Here is a 10,009-nt window from a genome sequence, read left to right on the forward strand (position 1 = left end):
TGGTGACCTGCCTGGCTGTTTTGCTGCCTATGCTGGGATAGCCTCACTCTCTCTCTCTACAGAGGACTACCGGACGACCCTCAAGACTTGAAGGACTGCTAGTGTCTCACAACTCTCTCACGGGAGTGAGTTGCACTGAGCCATTTGTACTGCTTTATAATTTAACTGTTCATTTCTTGTATTATATATCTATCTGCTTATAATTTAACAGTTCATTACTTGTGTTACATCTATCTATCTATCTGTTTATAATTTAACAGTTCATTTCTTGTGTTATATATATCTATCTTTACAAATATATATATATATATAAAATTATCAGCAATCTGGTTTTATCTCTCTAGAGAACCCTGTCTAACACAGACATGATGGATCCATGCACTCTATGAGTTACCCATTTTTTCCATTTACTTATCCACAAAGTCAGGAATACCCAGCACTACCCCATCATCAAGTGGAGGGGATGCTACATGGGCTCAGGCCTGAGCAGACCTAAGGGCACAGGTAAGCTGCATGAACAGCCTAGCCTGTCACCCTTTCCCACCTTGCTCAACCCTTATTTTTGGCTTCATGGGAGGTTCTCAGCACCCTCAACTCAAGAGGAAAAGAAAATAAGAAAATAATAACAACTGATCATTTATCAAAAATATACATATAGTTTATCAAGGGGTCATGGAGGTGGGAGGGTGGGGGGCGGAGGAGGAAAAAGAGGAGCTGATATCAAGGGCTCAAGAAGAAAGAAAATGTTTTGAAAATGATAATAGAAACATATGTACAAATGTGTTGAATATAATGGATGTATGGATTGTGATAAGAGCTGTAAGAGCCCCCAATAAAATGAAAAACAAAATTAGATGCTGGGATCAGATGGCAGAGTCTGAAACAGCTGTACGTGATTGTTTGGCCCTAAAGGAGAGTGGAGAAGAAAATCTTTCAGCAGGCAGACCTGTCGGTAGGATAGCCTGCTGTCCACTTTAGCAGGAAGGAGAAACAGCGTGAGGTTGGGATCTATAGTAATCCACGAACTATAGTTTGAGCAGTTCAGGATTTTAAATGATTTATAATGGATGCCAGTTTGGAAAGATGAATTTTTTTAAATGGGTATAGATTACCTATCTCGGCAGGTAAACAATATGAATGCTCCCGTGAGTTCCCATGGTGGGGGATGCTTTTCATAATTGGCAGATTATCATGTTCTGTGAATACCAACTAGATGACTCGCTTTCCCATCCATTCCCGTTCTTGTTCAGTGGGTTCATGGACAAAGGACTGCGGTGAAAGGGATGGAAACTCTGTACCGGCTCAGGAACCAGGAGTTCCCTCCCAAGGCCATCTGGAGACCTCCCCATTTGCCAACAGCAGCAACCAACATGCAGGACCACTTCCCCTGGGAAGGAGGCAGGGACTGGGAGAAAAGTCCCTGACTCGGGATTTGGTTTTGTTCCCCGGCCTCTCCTACTTTATAAGCAGCCTTGAAGGACCACACAATGTTGTGTCTGACCATCAGTTCACCTCACAAGAAAAGCAGTGAGGCCATGAGCTGACACTCACAGGATTCCCTGGTCTTACCAGGTTCCCCACCATCCAGAAGCCACCCACCCCCTAGAGTTCTGAAAAGCCCATTGAGGACCCGAGTAAGGTGTCAGCTGTTAGAGAACACTTAATAAAATAAGAATCCAATAGCAAAGAGTATCCACAAGATACTCTAAGCCAGGGAAGTGTTTCTCCTTTATTCAGAAGACATCGTTCAGGATCCAATAACTATATGTATGTAAGTGGTTTCTCTCACAATAAACTTTTGGCCTCACTCGAAATCCATTCGCTTCTTGTCCCCACGATGATCAGGAGGAGAAGTATGTGATAAGCTTTGTATCCAAGGAAGGAATGATACACCAAACGACACAGTTTTCAACAAAATTGGAAGTCAGAATTCTCACTCAGCACCTGATGGCACTGAACAGACAGGCAAAAAAGGGAGTCAAGATACTTCCTAGAGTCTTGAACTCTAGCAATCCAGGAGAAATAGCGTGTTGTCACCAAGAGGGAATAGAGGGATATTAAGATAGCTTCTGATGCATATCCTAAGGATCTTACTCCTACTACAGTATCTCCTGTGATGAAAATTACCTTAAGATTACTGAAATACCATATAGATAAGAGAATTCCACGACACACATCTCCTATGGACAAAGAACTGGATCAGCTGCTCCTTGAAAAGGTTGTGAAAAAGGAAAATCATAAATGTCACATCAACCCTGGGCTGGGTTACAAAAGTGAGCAGGACAGCATCGGCTTTCATTTCTTCCACGTATATCCACGTTTCCACGGGCTCAGAGAAAGTAAATGGTTCTAAAAGGATGATGGCAGCATAGGTACAAATATGCTTGATCCAACTGATGTACGGACTGCTATAAGAGCTGTAAGAGCCCCCAATAAAATGATTTAAAAACAACCAAATGTAGATAACACATTTTAAATACTTTCCATTCTCTTTCTCTCACGATTGCTTCTAGGTGGTTGCGCAGGGAGAGGAATGTCTTCCTGTAGTCGTGGACGACAAGTTGTGGGAAGAGACCGGGAGAGAACAGAGGAGGATACGGGGCTGGTCCTAGAAGAAGCACGCCAAGTTCTTCTCCTTCTGTCGTGATGCTGGTGCTCAGTCCAGCTGCTCTCCAGACGGCTTTCTCTGTTTCCTGTGTTTTTTCCGTTTTCTTTCTGTATCCATAAGGCTTTCGTTGGTTGAGTTGTCTTCCTAGTGGAGTAGGTTTGGGTGTTTCTAAGTATAGGCACGATAGCGGTTTTATGTTAGGTGGGTACAAGTCTGAATTTGAAACACAGGATGTATTGAGTGCTTGGCAGACTGTAAGGTGCACTACAGAGGACAGTCCACGCTTGTGGCATCCTCATCCTACCTAGGGCACAGCACATGATCTCTTAGTACAACTTCTAGTTCTAGTTTCTGTAACCCCCACCAAACCTGTTCCTAATGGGTCCAGGTAAGACAAGGTAAAGGAAGATACCGATAGGATTTCACTGTTAATGTTCATTAAGAGGATGCACTGTGGTTGGCATCCTGCTGGGTATAAAAGAACGAACCATCTCAGAAGCAGGAGAGGAGATTGTACTACCAGCAAGAGCTAGGAGTGGCGTGCATCTTCTGACCCCTGAGAGCCCGGGGCAGCGAACCCCCTTAGTCCGGGAAGACAGCTTTGACCCCAGAGGCGTGACAGAGGAGCAAAGCAGTAACAACAGAACCATGAACCAGAGCATGGGACAGAACAGGGACTTCCCAGCCAACAGAGCAAGCAAAGATGAGTGCTTTGGGGCAAGAGGCCATATTGTAGAGGGGGGTGCCTCTGGGCACTTACTGTGGGTTCACTGACCCACAGAAATGGACCTGAGTGCATTTGGGCTGAAGCTTACAGCGGAGTGGCACGCCCTTTGGGTGCTTATTAGCAGCTCTGAAAGAACTCTGTAACATGTCCTGACTGAACAACTCAATCCTGAGCATTTTCGCCTGAATCGGAACCTGTGAAGATCCACGAGGTGGGAATGACACCGTGGCTCACACATAACAGCTGTGAGGATGGTGCGAGACTGAGGGTCTCTGTGAGTCAGACCAACTCGATGGCACCTAACAACACCTTCCACAAAAGACCCCACCATCACGAGCGCTGTCCAAATAGAGTTCCCAAAACCAGGGCTGGCGGCAGCTGGAAAAGCATTCATGTGATCATTTTAGCAATGGGACTCGTATTCCTGAGCCAGTTCACAGGGCCGCCTGCGGGGCACGTTAGGCACAGACCCAGCAGGAGAGCCCGGGTCCTCACTCAGCTCCTCAGCCACAGGAGCCTCTGCCCTTTGGTCCCTCGTAACCGACTCTCCGGAGTTACAGGCGAGAACAGTGCCCAGCACACCTCAAGCTCTCCCTTCTTGTAAGCTAACAGCTGATACATAAACGTATGGGAGGCTGGAAGGAACTGGCTTTGCTTAGGATTGCGCCGAGTGTGTGGAGTGCTACCCACACCGGGGTGTGTGGTAACATACGTTCAACAACCCGTTTCTGCCAGCAATTGTAGGCCGCCATCGTGACGTTACTGAAAGCAGAGTGGGGAACAGATAGGAACTAAGCGGCATGTCATTGTGTAGGATTGTCACGCAGGCTACTGTCGCTAGATGCCATAGAGACGACTGACTCACAGCGACCCTGCACACAACGCACGAAACGGCCACCCGTTGTGGTTAATGGTCTGTGAGTGGTGGGGCTGGGTGTCTGTGTGTATGTGATTTATCTGACCTCCTCTGGATTCCCTATTGTCACAAGGCAGGGGTCAGACATGCCTTCACCCTCCCTCCTTCTTTGTCCTACTCTGACACCCACCATCCGTCCCAGGCAGCCTATTTCTATGCTGGCTTTGAGAATGCATCGCAGTGCTCACACAGAGCTCCCAGATAGCACTACAAGGAAGGGGGTGGTTAGGGGAGCTAATAGACTATCGAAAGTCAAGATCGGTACGCAGTGAGGATACAGTCCTTGGTCCACAGCAATACTTCTCCTCAGCCAGCAACCAAGTCTCTGGTCCTCAGCCTCTCGGCCGTGTGGCTCCTTGGCTTCCGCCTCCGTGGATCAGGAAGGCCATCGATCACCCTGCCTCACAGTCCCACAGTTGTGGTGCTACTGCTCTGTTTTGTCTCATGGTTTCCGTCCTCTGGTCTTGGCCTGGGCCCTTTGCTCTGTCTTCCAGGCTCTGGCGCCTTTGGTCTCAGCCTGTGCCACTTCAGACAGATGATCTCAAACGGGCTCTTCTTCGGATGACCCTGCCATTTCTCTCACGTCAACGATGGCTCATCCATATACCCTGGAGGGTGGCAACTAAAACCGACCTATCCCCTCTATCAGTGTTCTACACATCCTATTTGCCTAGTCCCACCCAGTCACTTGGCGAGAGTTAGGGAGACAAGGATAGAAAAGTCCTAGTAAGCACTATCACCCCACCACATTACAGATGGAAACGCTGCTCCGTTCTGTGCCATCCTGACAAGTGTGGTCACGTCTGAGCCTACTGTGGCAGCCACTGTACCAAACCATCTCGTTGAGAACCTTCTTGTTCACTGGCCCTCTACCAGCTGTGATGTCCTTTCCTAGGGACGAGTCCCTCCTAATAAGGCCCGAAGTATGCGAAATGAAGTCTCACCCTACTTGCTTCTCAGCAGCATGCTGGCTGTACCACTTCCAAGACGGGTTTGTTTGTTCCTCGGGCAGTCCATGGTGCTTTCCATAGTCTCCACCAGCACCATCATTCACAGACATAAAGAAGACTGCACGTGGAATTCCTGCTCTCTGAGGGCACGGTCATTGAGTCAAGTCTGACGATGGCGACCCTAGAGGGCAGAGTAGAATCCCCTGGGGATTCCCAAGGCTGTGGATCTTCACAGGAGCAGATAAGCCTCTTCCTACTCTCCAAGAGCAGCTGGTGGGTTCCAACTGCTGACCTCATGACTAGCAGCTCAGCATACCACACGGTGGCACAGTTGGGTAGACATGCGACTGCTAACCACAAGGTCAGCAGTTCAAACCCACAAGCCAATCCCAGGATGAAAGATGAGGCTGTCCGCTCCAGGAAAGATGTGCAAAGTCTCTGAAACCTGATATAGGGCCACTGTGAGTCAGAATCAATTCCATAACAGTGGGTTAATTTTCAACTCGATCATTCTTGTTAGGTCAGTTCTGACTCATAATAACCCCTGTACAACAGACCAAAACAATGCCTGATCCTTCCCCTTCCTCACAATTGATCTTATGTTCACACCTATTGTTGCAGCCATTGCACCAATCTATCTCCTTTAGGACCTTTCTCTTTTTTGCTGCGCCTCCGCTTTACCAAGCATGATGCCCTCCAGGGACTGATCTCTCCTGATACCATGTCCAAAGTGCATACGACAAAATCTTGCCAACCTTGCGTCTAAGGAGTAGTCTTAGTAGAGCTGTACTTCTTCTGAGACAGATTTGTTGTTGGTGTTTTTTTGCTTGCTCTTTTGACAGGCCTTGGTACTTTCAATATTTTTCACCAACACCATAGTTCAAATACACAGATTTTTCTTCTGTCTTCCTTATTCAATGTCCAGCTTTCACATGCAGATGAGGCAATTGAAAATACTATTGGTTGGGTCAGATGTCCCATAGTCTTCAAAGTAACCTCGTTTTTCAACACTTTAAAGAAGTCTTCAACTGTGGGAAACTAACACTGAAGGAAATATGACCAGGACTATCTTCCCTCACTTATAACAGAGGGAATCTGGAAAGCTAATATTCCATGGTAGGAAAGATACCCCTTTAGTAAGGTAGAGATAAAGTCCAAGTACTTTATCCTGCTTTAAATATCACTCCCACAGTTTCTCCCCTAACAGCAATGGTTCCTTAAAGTGAGCACAAGGTTGATTCTATCTCCCTGTAGAAGATGACATCCCCCCTCATGCCTTCTCCCAGGGCAGGTATTAGGTTTCCTCACCTGTGAGCTCAGGGACTTTACTGTGATTACCACCCACCTTGTGACATACAGAACTCCTGAATATGCATGCCTATGGCTACCTAGAAATGTCCCAAGACAATAAAGACCATCTGCTCTCTTCTCCCACCTCCATGGGGACCACCAAGAGGGGCTGAGGTAAGCATGCTTACCTCATGGGTCTGACTCCTTTATGTTCCCTCCTATCTCTCCTATCTTCTATGACTTTACTATAATCTATATATATTATCACCATACAATTGTGCCTACAGGCCCAGTGGTTGTTAGAGTCTGGTTTACTTTGACCTTGAACAGCAGATTTACCCAATGCAATGCTTCATTTGATCTCGACTGTTGCTTTGACAGGAGCATTGATTGTGAATCCAAGCAAGACAAAATCCTCAACAACGTCAATCATTTCTCTGTTTCTCATGATGTGACCTATTGGCCCACTTCTGTAGATTTTGGTCTTCTTCACATTGAGTTATAACCCATACTGCAGGCTGTAACCCTGGATCTTCATCAGCAAGTGCTTCAAGTCCTCCTCACTTTCAGCAAGCGAGGTTGTGTCCTCTGCATATCACAAACCTCAATAAGCCTTCCTCCAATCTTGATGCAGTATTTCCACTACATTGACACAATAAATGTAAATAGTTTCAAGAACATATACAACAAAATGTGAAAATAGTAGTGATGAGGCTTTTATATTTATTATTCTCATTTTAATACAATTAACAATATACATTAAAATGTACGTTTCCATCATTTAAGTTTTTATAATGGTCGGGTTCAACAATACAATTCTAGAAATGTCAGGAATCCATACTAGGGGGGAAAAAGGAATCCATACTAGAAGGCTGGAAAGAACGGGCTCTAGCATGGCACCAAGCCCCAACAGTTCTACTGCCTATGGGCCCGCTGCCTCAGCCAGCGATGTAAGCATTTTCAGTTTGTACTCGGTCCTGCAAAGTACGTAGCTGGTCCTGCTGCCAACTAACCCTTAAGCTGGAACCCCAGCAGAACCAGGTGAACTTGAAAACTAACAAAAGGCCTAAAAGGCTTTGACTCCCTTGGCTGCTTTCCACTGAGGAAACTCACTTGGAGTCAGAGGGCATGTAAGGACCATTCAGTGCTGCCAGCGCCCCGAGATCTGGAGACCAGCTTTGTCTAAACGGGCCACACCGCCATCTGGTGGCATCTAGGTGTCGGGGCTCCCTGGCGGCCAAAGCCAGAATCCTTCGAAAACAAATAACAGCAGTCCAGAAGGAGAGTCTGGGTCCAAAGAAGGCATAGGGTCAAGGGTGGTACGGATCCACGTACATTCACACCTCACCTAAGAGCTAGAGGAGGCCTCAGAGACCACGAGGATGATGGAAAAACTAAAGTGCAGAGTGAAAAAGAGGCCAACACCCGCATGCAGAATCCCAATCTAGCTCTGTTGACTCCCAGTGCAGCATCCTTTCAAGGTACTGCAAGAGTCTAGCACTGTGTTAGGCCCTGCAGACAGGCCAAGGGGCTCAAACCACAAACCACATTCAGACTCTGTGCCATACACTTAGGAGTTTTACTGATTTTACAACAACCAAGATTACTCACTGCCATTGAGTCAATGCTGACTCATAGCGACCCCCTGTGGGCTTCCGAGACTGTGACTGTTTACAGAAGTAGAAATACCTTTCTCCCAAGGAGCAGCTGGTGGTTTCGAATTGCCAACCATGTGGATCGCAGCCCAATGGGTAACCACTATGCCACCAGGGCTTCTTAGCTAAGATTTGAAGATCCTGAAGCCTGGGGAGGTGAGCATGCCCATGACCACACTGCTGGGAAGTGGCTGAGCTGGGCCTGGAATCCAGATCTGGGTGACTGCCGAAGTCGAAGTCGGGGCAGGAGATAGGTGTAGGGGCAAGGACGACCCAAGAGATCTGAGCCTCGGGCTGTGAGTAAAGGCTCCTACTGAGGACCCCTGGGCAAGGACTGTGCTAGGCCTAGGGTGGTGGGAGCATGACAAATGTAGAGAAAAGTAGAGACAACCGTCTCTGCTTGCCTGCAACTTATTGCTTACATAGAATGTAAGGCTGAAAGAAGTTAAAACATCATGGGCGAGGCATGAAGAAACTTGATTTTACAAGACAATCTTGGGTTTAAATCAGAGTCCTGCCATCTCTTCCTCTTGTGGCCTTGGAAAAAAAAAACACTTTATCTCTCTGAATCTTATCTTCTTTATCGATAAATGAAGATTTGAAATATTTCCTATCTCTAGAGCTACTGGAAAGCTCACCTAAAGCACACGGGGCAAATGCTTACATGTTGAATAGATAGCACGGTTAGACCGAGGAGGGAGTGGTGGCTTTGGACATGTTATCACAAGGGACCAGTCCCTGAAAAAGTACATGCTTGGTAAAGTAGATGGTCAGCAAAAATGAGTAAGATCCTCAAGGAGATGGGATGACCCAGTGGTTACAACAGACTCAAGCCTGACAATTCGGAGGACAGTGCAGGACCTGATGTGTACAGAGTCCATTGTACATAGAGTTCCAGTGAGTCAGAACCAAGTCAACAGTATCTAACAACAACCACCTAGATCCAAAGGGAGGTGGTCAATTTGGTGTTCATATCAGATGTGTGAGGGCGAGAGAGTATTTGGGAGTTGCCAGCCTAGAGTGGACACATAGTTGACATCATCTGACACGTGACTATAAACAGAGAAAAGAAGATGGCCAAAGGCTGGACAGTAGGACAGTCTGGCATGTAGGGGGGATGAGAAAACAGCAAGGAACACTGAGAAGAGCTGCCAGGAGGGAGGGTGCCGGAAAGCCAGGAGGGACCGGTGTCCTGGAGCAGAAGTGAAGAAAGTGTGTCAAGGAGAAGGAAATGGCCAACTGTGTGCGGTAAGATGCCGGTGGTCAAATGAGGGCTGAAGCTTGGCCATGGCTCTTGGCAAGGTACAAGACTTTCTTTCACACGTTACTTCAGCGCATTGAGGGAAAAGCAGAAACGTGAGAGAAACGAGATCACAAGTCAGTGGGAGGAGTCGGAAACCTATAGTAACTCTTGAAAGTATTGCTGTTGTAAAGGAGAATAGGGGAATGTGAGTTCGAGAGTTGTTTTAAACACGGTGTGTGTGTGGAGGGGGGGGGGAATAGAAGCTTGCATGATGACAGGGAAAGGCGAAGGTGCAGGCGAGGGTAGAGAATTCCTAGAGCTACCTTAAGCAGGAAAGGAAGGACGGACCGAGTGCCCAGTGGAGGGTGGGCTTTGGCCAAGTGTACCCTTGCAGCAGGCAGTGGAACCCTGTGCTTCCCATCTCTGCCTTTCAAACTCAGTCCAACGGAATCGCCCCCTCCAGACGGTCTCCCAGATTTCTCCAGACCACACCCAGCGGGCGTCGTTCAGAGCGGGGACGCCCAGGGTTGCGGTCACTGAGTGTGCGTCTCTCTCCCCAGTTTCTGGGTGCCTAGAGAGACCGCAGCGAAGGCACCTCTCTAAATCGTTCTCCACCCCAC

The sequence above is a fragment of the Echinops telfairi genome, unplaced genomic scaffold (genome assembly GCF_000313985.2).
Source record: "Echinops telfairi isolate 266 unplaced genomic scaffold, ASM31398v2 ScPeMD7_7457;HRSCAF=8495, whole genome shotgun sequence".
Taxonomy (NCBI): domain Eukaryota; kingdom Metazoa; phylum Chordata; class Mammalia; order Afrosoricida; family Tenrecidae; genus Echinops; species Echinops telfairi.